Raw genomic sequence first — 16,624 nt, 5'->3', positions numbered from 1 at the left:
CGTGCTAAGGTGAGAAGTCAGAGTGCACGGTGTTTGCCAGCATCTCAGGGATGTCATTAGTAGCAGGATTCTCCTGTGCCCAGTGCAACAGGTGGCATGACACACTGTGGAAATTTCATGGACAAAACATTGGTGCTCAAGCCCTTAACCCATCAGAAAATTCAGATCATGAGATTACAAGAACCCCTCCCCTATTGTTCTGGTTGGTTGGGTCTCTCCTAAAATTGAGTGTGAAAGACTAGCTCTCCTAGTACTTTCTCTTACTTAACGAATGTGAATTCATAGTATTTGACCAAACGTTTCTGTGTCTATGAAATTCATGGCATACATTAATCCACCCTTGAGGCTGGAACTAAGGGCTGGGTGCATGGTCTTGCTTGCATAGCCCCCATCCTGTTTCCATTAACTTCGTGATAGCATCTCTAAGTCTGCTTTTACTCTTAGTTTACTTAAAGGGATACTATGCACGAACAATTCTTTTATCCCCCAGGGATTTCAAGCCACTACATCTTTCTCCATCAGGTGACAGATTGCATTCTTTTCATTTTGCTTGGGAGACAGGTATTTGGAGATGATAGCTACATTAATGGCTGAACTAGGGGGAAGCAGAGCTTCTAATACCTGGCTGCTTTCTTGGGGCAAAGAAAGTACTTAAATATCCCGTTGCACCTGCATAACAGATTTTAAGCTACAGGTGGTGTGATTCTTCAACAGGAGCTTTATAATTTGTCTGTGAGCTGGCATCAGAAGCTGGGTGGAAATAAATTGTGCATGTGCGGGAGGTAACCAAATCGATGTTTCTCTCACATCGATGTTTCTGTCTCTCCTACTCCTTTCCAATCTCTGTAAAAATCAATGGAAAACTATCCTTGGGTGAGGGTTAACAACAACAAAAAAAGAGGAGCAACGTAAGTAGAATTAAGCACAAACAAAAACAAAAAGCTCTGTGTGTGTGTGTGTGTGTGTGTGTGTGTGTAAGCCTTGAAATCAGGTCATGTGAATCATCCAAATTTTCTTTGTCAAAGATGATTTTGACTATTTCACTTTTTTGATTTTTCCATATATATTTTAAAATAAGCTTGTTATTGTTCCCAAAATTGCCTGGTGGGATTTTTTGTTTGTAATGCATTAACTCCATAGACCAATCGGGAGTATTCAGGAGTATTGGCAAACCTAGTATAGCTCATTGTCACAGAGAAAATGTTAACATGCAACATGGAACATCTTATGAAGGGAGAAACTATATTTGAGATTCTTACCTTGGTTTTATATATGTACTATTCCATGTAGATAAAGACTTGAGGTATGTACTACATAGATTGAATAGGGCCTTTAGTTTATTTAATGTCACAGACTCTTAGAAGCATGTGTTTTGTGTCAGGCACTCTTTTAAGAGTTTTCTTACACTAATGTATTCATTCTTCATAGTAACCCTCTGAAGAGGTATGTTACTATCCTCACCTCAGAGATAAGGAAACTGAGGCACGGAGTGGGGAGGTGGTGGAGTCTGAATTTGAAACCAGGCTGGCTGGCCCCAGGATCTTTGCTGTGAACCCTGACATTTGCCACTTTGTGAGCAACAACTGGTAAATACCAGGGGATTGTTCTTACAATTCATCATGACCATTGCCCTTCCCACACCCTCCGCCCAATACTACACTTTAAAAATCACCTCCAAGTAGTTTGGTTTCATTTTCTGCCTGTTTTTCTTAAGCTGTGTCAGGGCAGTACCCAGGGATACATCATTCATCCTTAAATATTTAATGAGAACATATAGTCCATCTCACGGCCATGAATGCGTCTCTCTTTCTCAACATGGATGGGTCACTGTTGCATGCTGCAGGGTTAGTTCTTTCCACTGATCTAGGAGCTCCCCAGGGACAGCAATCCCCTCTCATGTTTACCTTTGTGCCCGTAGGGCCCAGCTGGCTTAGAGTACCTGCTACCTGCTTGTTGGTGAGTGCTACAAGGCAGCTGCCCACCCTCTTTCCACGGAGACACATGTGCCAGACATGTTAACAGAAGTGATACACACTTGTCTGTTGGGCCAGATCATTTAATAGCTGTACTTCCACCCAAATGACGTTTACATAGCAACTAGAGTCCTGGTGCATGAAATTTGTGCATGGATAGGGTCCCTAGGCCTGGCCAGTGATCAGAGCCAATCTGTGGGGTGACTGGCATGGCGATTTGGGGATGGTGGCCCATTGGCACCTGTCTTGGGGCTTGCAGGCTGGGGGCATCTCCTGCTTTAAGCATCTGCTCCCTGGGTGGTCATTGCACATCATAGCAACTAGTTGTTCCACCTGTCATTCCATCGTTCAGTCTATTAGGCTTTTATTATATAGGGTTAGAGGCCCGGTGCACGAAAATCATGTACTCAGTTGGGGGCATCCCTCAGCCTGGTCTGCACCCTTTTGCAGTGTGAGGGCTCTTGGGGGGATGTCCAACTGGTGGCTTAGGCCTGCTCCCTTAGCACTGCTGCAGAGGCAGGAGAGATCCCGCCACAGCCGTTGTGCTTGCCAGCTGTGAGCCCAGCTTCTGGCTGAGCAGTGCTCCCCCTGTGGAAGCCCACTGATCACCAGGGGGCAGCTCCTGCGTTGAACGTCAGTGCACTTCATAGTGACCGGTTGTTCCACAGTTCTGTTGATTTGCATATTAGGGTTTTATAATATAGGATGGTTGAAAACAGATGGGATGCTGTAAAATGGAATATTTGGGGGCACAATATAATTCTACTTTTTCTGTCTTTAATACGGGAACACAGTTCTCAAAAAGTGAACATTTGGAAAATTTAGCACACATTTCCCCTTTGTGTACTATTTGTAGATTTCATATTGCTTAGAAAAGTCATGGATTATGTCTTATTTATGTTGGCATTTCTATCACCTGGCATAGTGCTTTTCACATAGTAGATTCTCAGTAAATGTTAGAATTAAAAAAATATCCATTAGTCCTGTTCGGAAGGGAGTTACAGCAGGAGCAATTTTTCATCGAGCATATTTCCCCGAAGGCTGCGTTTTGTTTTGTAGGACACAGAAGAAAATTGTTGCATGCACACTGACAATTTTATTTCCACCTTGGCTCCCATTCTTTAGTAAATTCTTCTTCCCCCACAAAATCATGACTGAGACTTTTAAAAAAATTCAAGGCATAACAATCATTCGCGGCTTTCCTTCTGCAGCAGAAAGACACAGTGCACAGTGTTCTCCTGAGATAAGGGCCATTTCAGCGACACCGTGAGGCCTGTGGAAGCGCAGGCGGCTGGTCCGCCAGGTGACTCACTATCTGCAGGTGCCAGAGGGAGCTGTCTCTGTGGCTGATGGAGCTCTGACCTTGGCCCATTCATCATCATTACCGCAGGGGACAGAGCCAATATCTCTATTCTTGTGAATAGGCATCTACAAAAGGAGGCACAACGCTGTGCGACAGAACCTGTGTGTAGAGGGTGTGTGTGTGTGTGTGTGTGTGTGTGTGTGTGTGTGTGAGAGAGAGAGAGAGAGAGAGAGAGAGAGAGAGAGAGAGAGAGAGAGAGAGAATGAATATGTTTGGTTTTTACATTTTCTTTCCTCTTTTCTGTACGTACTGTCACAGTCTCCCATCTGCAAGCCTAGCTTCACAGAAGCCACTCCGGGCTGTGAGACTGCAGGAGCATAGTTTTTCCTTATAAGGGAAGGGAATCTGGCCACAGAACATGGACAATCTGTGTTAGCATCTCTGGGGCTGTGATGGCCATCTGATTAGGGAGGCCAGAGGTGAGGGGTGTGACCTTGAAGGGTGCTGCCCCCCAGTCCCGACCCAGCCCCCAGCCCGGTGCTAGCTGCTTCCTGGCCTGGAGTTCCCAGGCGAACTCTGGGACCGCGTTCACAGATGGGACCGAGCCCACCGAGGTGACGGGCAGAGGGAGCCACAGTTATGGGTGAGAGGCTTTATTTAGAAAAACGTGGCTGCCATTTGTCTTAGTTTGCTAGGGCTATTGTAGCAAAATACCGTGCACTGGGTGACGTAAACGACAAAAATGTATTATCTCGTCCTACCGGCATGACTCAGTGACTAAGCATCGACTTATAAACCAGGGGGTCATGGTTCAATTCCTGCCGGGGTTGTGGGCTCGATCCCAAGTGTGGGGCGTGCAGGAGGCAGCTGATCAATGATCCTCTCTCTCTTTCTCTCTCCCTCTCTCTCTTTCTCTCTCCCTCTCTGAAATCAATAAAAACACATTTCAAAAGAAGAAAAAAGCATGCATTGTCTCACAGCCCTAGAGGCTAGAAGTCCAAGACTGAGGAGTCAGCAGGGTTGGTCCCCTCTGGGCGGTGAGAAGGGTCAGCTCCACGCCTCTGCCCTCACTGCTGGGGGTTGCTGGCAATCTTGGGGGGATCTTTGGCTTGCAGAAGCCTCAGCTCCATCGCTGCCTCCACTCCATGGTTGCATGCTGGTCTGCCAGTTTGCCTGTGTCCCAATGTCCCCTTTTCAGAAGGACCAGCCCTGGGGGGTTGGGGCCCACTTCCCTTCCCTAAGGCCTCCTCTTCATGGGAAGTACATCTCAGGGACTCTAGTTCCAAACAATGGCACGTTCTAAGGCACTGGGGTTAGGACTCCGACATCTGAATCGGGGGAGGCACAATTCAGCTCACAGCAGAGTTCAATCTGTCCAGGGTTGACTCGTTGGGAGAATTTTCCTGATCACTAATGGAAGGTTACAGGGGAGGGACGTGAACACAGCACAGGAAATGGGGGCGATCTTGATTTTTTCCTAACAAGGAGCAAAGACGTGACGCAGTGAAGGGAACCCCCTCATTGTCTGTCAGGACAGCCATCTCCTTGAGGACACTAACAGTGTCCCAGGTGATACATGATCTGCTGGTCAGAGAGGATGCAAGTCCCCAAAGCTTTTGCAAACTCCCAGCAGTATATGAATTTTAGCTGCCCAGGAAAACTACCCAAAGGCCTTGGCCTTCAGGAATATGGGGGTGCTCACCTGAGGGCCTGCCCCCTTTCCTGGGTCCCCCAGTCTTGTGGGAACTGTTTGGGAAGGAGCAGGCCCCTTGAAGGAGTCTGGCTGTTTCAGCCGCTTATCTTTCTAATAGCACAATGTTTTCCAAAATAAATGACTTACTAAAAGAAAAAAATAAATAATAAATGACCTACTATTTTATCAAATGCCCCAGTAGAATGAAAGTCAGCTACAACAGGTGCTGTACGAGGCATGTGTATGCGTCATCCCAGTCTTCGAAGAAGCCGATAATGGTATTATATTATTCCCATTTCCCAGATGACAAGATCAAGGCTCAGAGTTCAGCGACTTGCTCAGGGGCTCCTGGGAGTCAAGGGTCAGGCAATGTCTACACACGTCATATTCTTTTCACTCTGCTCACTGCTGCCCTCAGTGTTGCGTCAATCCTGGAAGAATGTGGATTTGATTTTTTTTTTAAATCTTAAATATCACACTGAGATAAGAAGATGAAATAGAGCCTCTGGTGGGAAAGAAGAGGCTGTGTTTGGAGGGCTCTGCATGTCCACGTAGCCCCAAAACACACCTCAAACCGCCGCCTTTATTTTCCTGTTTTGGCCATAAAAAGGAGAGGATGCGAATGTCCATCTGCTGTTTTCCTGAAGGTGGAATTTCAGCATCTCCGAGTGGAATTTCCTGGCCCCTCACCAACTATGTGATCCCTCTCCCAGAGGCTCGTCTATTTCTGACAGCAGTGGGGTTAGACTCTGGTTATTCGCAGAGAGATTTGGGAGCCTCACACTTTTCTCTTCCTCAGGGACCCCTGAACCTCTCTGGCTCGGGAGGGTGTTCAGAGCTGCACACATGCAGCCTGGCCCACGCTCAGCTGCCGCAGCCAGTCAGCCTGGCCAGGGACCGTGACCTGGCTTTGCTGAGATGCACCGCCCTGGGCCCATCTCTCCTGCAGGCCAGCAACTGGCTGTGACTCCTGCTTGCTGTGCGTATGGTAATGACGCCAGCAAAATTCAATCCCTGTGTCCCAGAGGACTTAGCCAGTGACAACAAATTAGGGAACAAGAGCACTGGAGTATCTAAACAGAAATTATAACCGGGCTATTGAAAAACAAACAAAAATCCTAAGCACTCATTTAGTAATAGATGCCGCAGGATCCCCCACCAATTAGTTCATCAACTCACCCTTTGTCAGAAAAGAAAATGCCTTAGGCTCAGCCAAGAACATTGTATCTTAAGGACTTGGTATTGTTGTGTGTGTCGTCGTGTCCCCCCCCCCCCACACGCCCCCCGACCCAGCACACCTGGCTTAAGGGGTGTCTGGGAGGGAGGCAGGGAGGGAGGAAGCAGCCCCTGGAAGGGCCTCGCTAATCCCTCCTGGGCTCACAGATGCTCCCCACCCCGCCCGTGGCCTTGGGTTTCAGGTTGCCATCCAGGGCCGAGGTTTGAATGGAGGTTGTAACCTCAGAAGGTCCAGCTAGCACTTAATGGCTGACATGCATCCAGAATGTCAAGGCTTGCATTGTCTCACTAATTTGAACCAGCTTTCCTGCTATCAGATCCTTTGCTGCTCCTAACCCTTCCACCCTCCTCTCTTCCCCTGAGGGCGGCTGTGGCCTCTCTGGGGGTGCCTTCCCGGGAGCTGTGCACTGGAAGGCCCCTCCTGGGGAAGGTGCCTTCGCCCTCCTCCAGGCCGCTGGAGGGTGGGACTCACGGAGTTCCTTGACATTTCTTCTTCGATATGGAGGGAGAAAGCACGTGGAAGGCAGGCTGGGGACGTGGGCAGCCTATGTTGCAGAGGATTTTACAGTTAAGATGGTTTGTCACTGCTGCTTCCTTCACGTTATTTCCTTTCTCATCCAGAGCCCAACAGCCAAGTCTACAACCCAGAACTGGTGACTAGAGCTGATGACAAAGGCAAGGCGCTAAGGATTTTCTCAACCAGCAGGTCATTCTCCATCTACAGCACATGTGTCAAACACAAGGCCCGCGGGCCAAATCCAGCCCGCCAGGCCTTGCAATGTGGCCCGCACCGCGCTGTCATCACTGCACTCCGCTGTCAGTTTATGACATTGTCAGTTTATGACTGTTCAGTAAACCATTCGGCCCGCGATTTAGGCTGGATTTTAGATTTTGGCCCCTTCTCTGATTGAGTTCGACACCCCTAATCTACAGTAACTATATTTGGGGGAACCTACCGAGACCAAGCTCCTTTCAGGGAGAATGGCTCCCCCTTCTCACAAAGGACTGAGCATGCAGCATGCTTTCTTCCCATGACCCCACGGGGCTGGCCAACTCACGCCCCAAGCTGGGCACAGCGGAATGTGCTCCAGGAGCTGGGTTGCCAGCAGTTGTTTGCTTGCCCTGGAGCTTGGAGAAGGTTTTGGCTCTGGAGTTTGGGGGCACCATTTTTTAGCTAAGTGTATAAGAGGCACAAAGCCGCCGTGGTGGTGGAGGGGTTGGGATAGTTTTTTCATGCATTAAACATATTGAGGGGTGATTCTTTCCATCTCAAAGACATGGACATTTCAGGCCATTAAGAGACAGATAGCAAACAAAGGGTTTTACTGGCCCTTTAATTCCCATGACAGGAGGGATGTCAGTCGGCGGCTCAGCTGTTCTGAGGCCCGCACCGGGCGGCTGGCTTGGAAGGGGGACACACAGGGGAGTTTTGATCATGTGACACATCTGTGCTTGGGGTTCTGGTGCCGGCAACCCAGCGACCTTCCCCAGGGCGGGAGCAGGGGACAAGCCCAGTGTAACTTCCTCATTTGGCCACACGGAGGGCCGATGCTCTCCCTTACCCATGAGAAACGAATGGGCAAGCCTAACCTCTAAGTTAAGAGACCCAGAAAGGAGGGTGTGGTTCGGGTTGCCTCGATGTTAGGTATCTTCTGGGAAAGGGGCATGGGTCTCGGGGTGACTTGTGTAAGCGCCTGGCCACTGTTTATAACTTAGAGGGGAAATGAGAACGTAAGCTGTTTGGGCCACACAAACCTAGGAGTGTCCAGCCCGGGCTCCGTGTCCTAACTGCTACCTCTTTAATTGTGGCAATGGTCCTTCTGTACATTAGCACTAATCCTCTAAGACAGTGGTCGGCAAACTCATTAGTCAACAGAGCCAAATGTCAACAGTACAATGATTGAAATTTCTTTGGAGAGCCAAATTTTTTAAACTTAAAACTTCTTCTAATGCCACTTCTTCAAAATTAAAAATCCAATCCTGGTCCCGCTGCTAATCTAAGTAATCAGAGGCTCCTAGAAGCTGCACAGAAATTCACGCCAGGTGAGTCCTCAGGCAAGGCAGGCCAGTGCTGCCCTGATGCCTTAAGTGCTTTCAAAACCCCTAACCCCAAACCCAAAACCAACCACCCAACCACGAGAAAACTGTCATTCCTGAGAAGTGTGCTAAGAAAGTCTTTTCTCTCTTTCTTAAAAAATATTTTTTATTGATTTCAGAGAGGGAAAGAGAGAGGGAGATAGAAACATCAATGAGGAGAGAGAATCATTGATCATTGACCTGTCCAGGCCCTGGGGGGCTGACACCTTCACTCAGCACCTAGGCAGCCTACATGGCTGGCCTTGGCTACGGAGGTACTTTCATTCCCTGTGCTTCTCCTTGGCCCGGCACCGCATAAGCATGGTGACCGGGCAACCACAACCAGAAGGCATTCAGGTGAGTACAGTGAACAACATGCAAGTTTAGACTTTTGAAATCCTGGCCACCTGCACCACTGGACGGCAAACTCATTAGTCAACAGAGCCAGATATCAACAGTACAACGATTGAAATTTCTTTTGAGAACTGAAAACCGACTTCTGCGCATGGGCCATGAAGTTTCAATGGCACTGTATGTGTGCACCCATACGTGGTATTTTGTGGAAGAGCCACACTCAAGGGGCCAAAGAGCCGCATGTGGCTCTCGAGCCGCAGTTTGCCAACCACTGACCTACACCGTTCATGGGGCGGGGCAGAGAGAGCATCAGAGAGAGGTGCGGCCTGGATGCCCAGCTGCCTGGCGGAGCCTTTGTTTTACAGGAAAGCGCGTGGCTGTGGGTGTGCTCTCCCCACAGGATCCTCTCACTGCTCCAAAGGCCAACGCCCTTCCTTGCTCGCACCCTCCCAGGTTTGGCCGGGCCCACACCTCCTCTGCTCCCCTTCTCCCTCCCACCCCCTGAAGCTCCTGCCTCTCCTGTGTGGAGGGCTGCTTGTCTGCCCCCCGAGGGGAGGCTGAGCAGCCTGGTGCACTGCCCGTGCTTGCTGCCCACCCCCCGGCCCATCCAGACCTTCCAAGCTAACCCTGTGGCACCTGCGCTTGGGTGAGGGAGTGGATCCCGCTCTGAGAGAGAGAGAAGAGCAAATGCCTAACACCTGACCTGGCTTTGCAACTCTCAGCTCATTTTCTCCTCCCAACACCCCCAGGGGGGTGGGTGCCCTGATCATTCCCTTTTCTCAGAGGAGCTTAGGGACCTGTTTGAGGTCACACAGCTGGTGAGCGGTGGCAGCCAGGTCCCCGAACAAAGTGCCTGGGGACAGAGCTGGTGCTGCTCACCACAGCCTGGCCACTGTCAGCTGAGGGCCCAGGAGCCCAGCGTGGTGAGGGGGCAGCTGGGGACACCTTTGCTGGGGACAGGGAAGGCCCTGGAGACCAGGCACCTTGGGGTGCAGATGCCTGGCAGTAACTGAGGCCCCTGGGGCTGGCAAAACAGCGGTGGCAGCAACAACAACAAAACAGATGCATTTTGATCAGAGTGATGGTTCTCCTCCTGAAAAGATGCACAGCGTGTGTGTGTGTGTGTGTGTGTGTGTGTGTGTGTGTGTGTGGAGGGGGGGGCGTGGACAAGAAGAGGGTGTGGGGCTGAGCGTGCCTGTGGCAAGGCCACGTTACACCCTCACCGGGCCGCCTGGGCCTCCCTCTGGACCGGGCCTCCCCACCCTGTGCACTGCTGACATGTGGGGTGCAGCCCCCTTGTTGAAAACCACGTGTTGGATCCTAGACTCTGGACCTAGGAGCAGAGAACTCTTCCAGAAATAAGCCCATTCTGATATTGAGTTCCTATATTCTCTAACATGTCTCCCAACTCTCAGAAAATGAGAGGAAATGGTGGATTGATATCTCAGTACTTTATCACCCAATTATTTATATATACGTGTGTATTTTGGGCGAAGTATATGGTATGGAGAAGAGAGGTTCGAAAGCATTCTAAGCAGGCTTCCTTTTATGCCTTTGTTTTATCTCCAAATGTATTATTTCACCTCTTAATGGGGCGGGGGGGGGGGGGGGGGGGGGGAGGAAGAAGAGGAGGAGAAAGAGGGGTTACATTCATATCTTGTACTGTGCTGCCCCCTAGCGGTCGCTTCGTTTTAGAGCACACAGCAGAAAGGCGCCAGGAAAACCGCACTCTAAGCCTGAAGCCAAGGAGAGGACTTGGCAGGAGAAGTGGGCCGGTTCCACCTTGCTTTCTGGCTTAGCCCAGCTGTGACCCTCAAGCCTCTCCACCCGGCCGCGCCCCTTCCCTCCACAAGCCCCCCCTCCTGCGACCCTGACTCCTGCACAGGCCAGCACCCGGCGACCCCTTGCTCTCCTTGGCGGGGAATTCAAAGCTGCTTGCATTTTGGATGGAAACAGCATCCTGTGGCTAGAAATACCCAGCGAGAAGCGGTCTCTGAATGCTCAGAGGAGAGAGACTACGTGGAAAATACACGGTTCAGCTGGGGAGTCCTGGATGGTTGTTTCCAGGCTCAGAAACATTTCCTCCCAAGAGGAGAGTGACGGGCCCTCTGTCCCCTCACCCACCACAGACCATTAGCTAACCCTCCGGGACAGCAGAGGCCCCCAAGCAGGTGTGTTTTGTCCTCTTTTTTTTTTTTTTAAATATATTTTATTGATTTTGTACAGAGAGGAAGAGAGAGAGATAGAGAGTTAGAAACATCGATGAGAGAGAATCAGCAATCAGCTGCCTCCTGCACACCCCCTACTGGGGAAAAGCTACTGTGCAGAGTTAAACCTCATCTTAATGATGATGGCATTTTATGAAAAAGGAACTTGACGCCATTGGCGGGCGAGGAAGACCTACTTAACTGCCTCCAAGTATAACCAAGGCTGACTCCGCAGACCACCCACGCTCGGAGGGCGAATTCATGAGAGAGCCGTGGTCGGCGAACTGCGGCTCGAGAGCCACATGCGGCTCTTTGGCCCCTTGATTGTGGCTCTTCCCCAAAGTACCACGGCCTGGGCGAGTCTATTTGGAAGACGTGGCGTTAGAAGAAGTTGTTTAAAAAAATGTGGCTCTCCAAAGAAATTGCAATCGTTGTACTGTTGATATTTGGCTCGGTGGGCTAATGAGTTTGCCGACCACTGTGATAGAGCATTACTTTTGCAAAGGGTGTCTTGTTTCTAGGAAACAAAATGGTATTGACGGCTTTCCGAGCTAGAACTCTCTCAGCCATGAGGGCGACCTGTGACCCAGAAGCTTGAGCCTGGGCTCCAGCTGTGACAGCCGTCCTGAGGGCAGGCCTCGCCACAAAGGACAGCAGACAGAGCCTGGAAGGGGGTTGGGGAACAGGGCGTTTGCGGAAGCCTAGGGATCGGCAGCAGCCGGCTCTCGAGATCCATTAACCTCCGGGGATGAAGTGCACTGTTATTCCCACCTGGCCGACCCGGACATACATCGGACGGGGAGGCGGGCTCCTCCCTGAGCCTGCCCACACGTGAACACACGTCCTCTTTCCCTTTGTCTCAGCGGGGACGCCCTCAGCAGAGGCGTGTGTTTTAACCCCACAAACCATGCGGCGATGCTTTATGAAAAGCAACGGAGAGGCTGGAAGTCTCCTATGCACGTGCCTATATTTCTGAAGCGTCTTTAACCTTTGCCTCAATCACTTCCCTGGGAATGGCTCCGAGACCCCCAAGCTGACTTGAGCCAGGACCCTAATACTGGGGCCGTAGGGACAACCAAAAGGAAAAGGTCTCTCCAGAGGTAGATTTGAACCTGTCTGTAGGATCAAGACTGAACTTGTCGATATGACCCGTGTGGATGGCGGACCCCGCCTGCCGGGCCTGGGGAAGCTGGTCGGGCAGCTGACTTGTCCGTCCTCAGACCCAAGGCCCTCAGCCGCCCTCACAGCTCTGCAGACCCTGCACCCACCGCACCCAGGGAGCGCCCTCCTGACCAGGGGACCGGGGGCCCCACAGACTTCCACTCTGGAGCTTGACTTGTTTAAGGAATTCTGAAACCCTCCAATTGACGGAGCCGGGGAGGGCAAATAACACAGGATTGACCACCGGTGGCCAATAGAGCCAGCTGACTCGTAGTAACAAAGTGTCAGCAAATGGCAGGAACCAGGCCTGGCTGGTCTCTGGCCATGCCGTTTCCATGGCCATGTGGCCTTTGGGCTTGTGGTCGGATAGCCCACGGAAGCTGTCCGCAGTGTCCTGGAGCTGTGATTGTCAGAGAAGAGACCCAGTTTGTTTAGAAGGTTGTTTTTTTTTTTTCCCCCTTTAAGATGCCCTTAAACGTGCTGCCTCTCCCTCCCACGGGTTAAGCCGATTACTAGTTGCACCTGTAATCCTGCTCACTCCTCAGCCCTCTCTCCCCAGCTTCCTTCCTTCCTTCCATCCCCTTTCCCGCCCTCTCCCTCCCTTTTCCTGGGCAGCTATGTCTCCGGCACTATGCGAAGCAAGGACTGCCTGAAGATTTCTAAGAACTATTTTCCTTTTAGGAGACGAGAGAGAAAATAACAATACAGACACAGCCAGGGACAGATTCTGATCCTGGCTCTGGAGCTTATACAATTTACGGAGCTCTGAGAGAGAGAGAGAGAGAGAGAGAGAGAGAGAGAGGAGTCGGGAACAAGTTCCCAGCCAGGGACTTGACCCCTCTGGAGGCAGCAAACTGGAAGAACACGGTAGCATAGGGAGGTGGGACAGGCTTCATTGCGAACAGAGCAGCCAGCAGTGGCTGGTCTGCGGCGCCTTATATACCCCTCAGCCAAAGCCGCCCGTGCCAATCAGTGCCGCCTGTGCTGCGAGAACCTAAGTGGCTGCCTAAGGGTGCGCTTGCGCAGAACCTGTAGTGCTACTGCTGAGTCACCCCCTGGCGCATGCCATGGCGAGTGGAACTTTATCCTCTGGATACACATATATGTCTGCATATGTATGTGTATGTGTATGTGAGTGTCTACACACATATATGTATATACACACAATTACAAATACAGAACTAGGCGTGGATGTGACTATTTATTTAAAAAGGAAATCACAGCAGCTTCCTGGGAGCCGAAGGTCTAGGCGCTCTCTCCTGGAGACCTGCTTAGGCCGTGTGCCCCGAACACTGGCGAGCAAATGCCTCGGATTCACCCTCCCTGCCTCTGCTCCTCCCGCCCCTCCGCTCCCAGACCTCGCAGAGGCCCGCGCTGAGCCAAGGCCCGGGCCTTGAGCCTCATTTACTCCCTCGGAGCTGGCACCCCGCCTCAGGTGCCACCACTCAGTGGTCAGCGCCTGGGAACAGCCTGCGGCCGTGCAGCTGGGCCTGGCCCAGCATCAGGGTGCGTGTCCGGGGAGCATGCCAGGCGGCGGGGTGGCTCACGGTCAAGGTCGTCTGGGATGAGCTGGACAAGACGGGCTCCAGGGCCTGTTTGTGAACGGCTCTCGGGACCTCTCCCTTCCCGCCTGGGAAGGAAGGCCAAGGACAAGGACCACGGCAGCTCAAGCACACAGCCCGGGGTCCGGCACGGAGCAAACACGCCTCGGCCGGGTGGGGGACTTGGCTTGGGGGCGTGAAGCTGAAGGGTATTTGTGTGTCTGTGCGTTCCTGTCACCCCCACCTCCTTCCCTCACGGCAGGGGACACCGGGTGTCAGTGGAAACCCAATCCCTGCTTAATGCTCTCGCCTGCCTCTTATGCTGCCTGCCCGATCCAATCCATCTTGTGCGTAATCGTATTATACATCGCCTTCTCTATGAATAAGAAATGAGGGGATGGCATTTTGTTTTCAGCGGTCCCCCCTCTCAGGAGAGACTAGATACCGGATGCCGACTCCTGCTCCCCGCGGAAGGAAGGGAGGGTGCAGATAATAAATCATTTTCCGCGTCTGGAGTGGAAGACAGGCTCCTGCGGTGTCTGGGATGGTGGCAGCTGCGGTCTCCGCCATCAGCGCTCTGGGTGAATGGGAACCTCAGGCTGCAACCCTACCCGCAGGGCGGGGCTGTGGGCAGCCGCCTGAGCCCAGGGCCAAGCGGCTGAGGGGGAGGGCCTGTGGGATTTACACCCCCTCCGGCACCAGGAAGGTGTGAGCACTCACAGTGCTCCCCCCGCGCTGCTCTGCGGGCTTTGGAGTCTGTGGATGCCAGGATTGGTCACTTCCTGTCTCAGGTTCCTTAGCTATGAAATAGGGGAAGGTCCTCTTTGCCTGCTTCGCTGAGACGGGTGGAGAACAAAGCATTCTAAAGCAAGTGAACGTGCCTTGTGCATCCAGGGAGAGCCACAAAGATTGCTATTAACGCAATACCTTTATGGATAGTAAAGAACATTATGAACTGATGAACAAAGAGATAGACACAGAGACAGTAAAGCAACAAACAGTCAAATGACAGCGGAAAGGTTAGGGAGATGTGGGGGAGATAAGAGACCAACCAAAGGCCTTGTGTGCATGCATATAAGCATAACCAATGGACGCAAAACTCTGGGGGGGCGAGGGCATGTATGGGAGTGGGGGGGGCAATGGTAAGATATGTACACATATAATGCCTTAATAAAAAAAAAATGCAATACCTTACGTCTTGGAGCCTTTAAGGTGTAATTCTCAACCCATTTTTCAACAATGATTTCCTCATGCTCCTTACCTTTGCTTTATTGTCTAGAGAGTTTACAGAAATTAGTTCTAAGTGTTCATCCCTACTGGATTCTCTCATTCGAATGGGAGTAAAACAGGGAAGGCGGGTCATTCCTATTTTCATGGTTTTCCTGTTTTCAGCTGGACCAGGTTCCAGGATTTCCCAAATCAATGAAATGGCGCCACCGTGTGGCCTGAAGACGTACTGCCTTTCTAGTGACGTACTGCCTTTCTCTTGCCTTTAAATCTTTAATATTAAATATTGGTAAGTATCAGAAAGTCTATTTTTCTGCTTAAATAAAAAAAAATATGTGCCTATATTCACCTGTAAGATATTTGGAAGTAATTGAAATGTATTGGAACTCAGTGGACCCCCCACCCCAGCTGCATTTGCAAGCTACGTGTTTGCTCTTGATGTAAACATGCTTGAGTAATTTTTGTGAGCAAAAAGCTTTATTTTAGCCACAGTTCTGCCTTCGCGATGGGTAACTAAGAAAACGTACTTTTTTTCCAGGATATTTCTCCCAATTATCTGATAAAAAAATATATATGCCTATATTTCACAAAATACATTTTATTGGAGGGGTGTATATAAGGTAATACATATTGAATAAAAAATAAGAATAAACATTTTTAAGTGTACTTAGGTAGCCTCAACGTCTCTACTGGAATTAATTAACTAATCAATTAATTCAAGGCAGAGGCGCTTTTGGGAATGGCCCTGCATTTGGACAGATTTTAAATGAAGGGGCCTAGCAAGGATGCATTTGTTAGGGAGAATATTTTAGCGAGAGATGATTCTCTACTTTTTTTCAATGGGACATGAGTGATGATAGCAACAACTTACTAAATCTTTGTTTAGCAAGGCACTTACCTGCACTGTTCAGTAATTGGGGGTGGGTTTCAATCACGCCTTTCAAAACATTATCATGGAATTTTAAAACAACTGGCGTATGTAAGTAGAAAAGTACCTTCAAGCTAAGCATCCCCCTGCAGTGCTAGGAGCTCCATGACTTTGAATATACTGAGTGGCTAATGCCCTCTGGTGGTCATTATGGGAATTGACAAATTTTACACCAGTAATGAACATGAACACTCCTTGGACAAAGAATAAGGCTGATGAGGAAAACACACACACACACACACACTCACACAAAACAAAACAAAACACAAAACACCACAACGATTCATTTGAAATACAGTTTTTTAAGGAAAGCTCTAGGATACCCTGGTCCACCAGGAAGATGAACAAATGAGTTCCAGAGCAAATGAAGCTTGAAACTTGCTGGATGAGAAAGCAGAATTCTTTGGAAAATATAATGCTGGGGGAAATATAAGGCAGCATGAACATAGGAAGAGGAAATATGAGATAGTTGACTCCCTAAAAGAAGCCATAGGCTGAGCAGGGCTGTGGAGGCCAGGACACTGTGGACATCAGTCATTCATAGGGTCGCCAGGAGTTGGAGCTGACTCCACAGCACGCAGGTAACACAATGGACACAAGCACCAGCATGCCTGTAGGTGCAGGGCCCTGACCAGGGAACCTGAGGCCACTGGTATGCGATCAGTGAAGCTCAGCCATCTTTGCTGTCATTGCATTCCTGCTGTCGATGAAAGAGATGGGACACGAATTCCTATCTGCCGATGTGCTCCATTACAAGATGAAATACCCAGAAAGGACGATGTTAACCATGGGCTGAGATGGCCGCTGTGTGTCTTCTCATTTTAGCTTTTCCGTCAAAAGGTAGCAAACACTGACAATGTTCAACGAGTCACCGAAAGGGGAAACAAGCTGCGGTGTATTCATTGGATCCATCGACAACTGGAAG

Source organism: Pipistrellus hanaki, assembly GCF_964339955.1.
Source record: "Pipistrellus hanaki genome assembly, chromosome: 10".
NCBI lineage: Eukaryota > Metazoa > Chordata > Mammalia > Chiroptera > Vespertilionidae > Pipistrellus > Pipistrellus hanaki.
Note: the sequence above shows the minus strand (reverse complement) of the source record.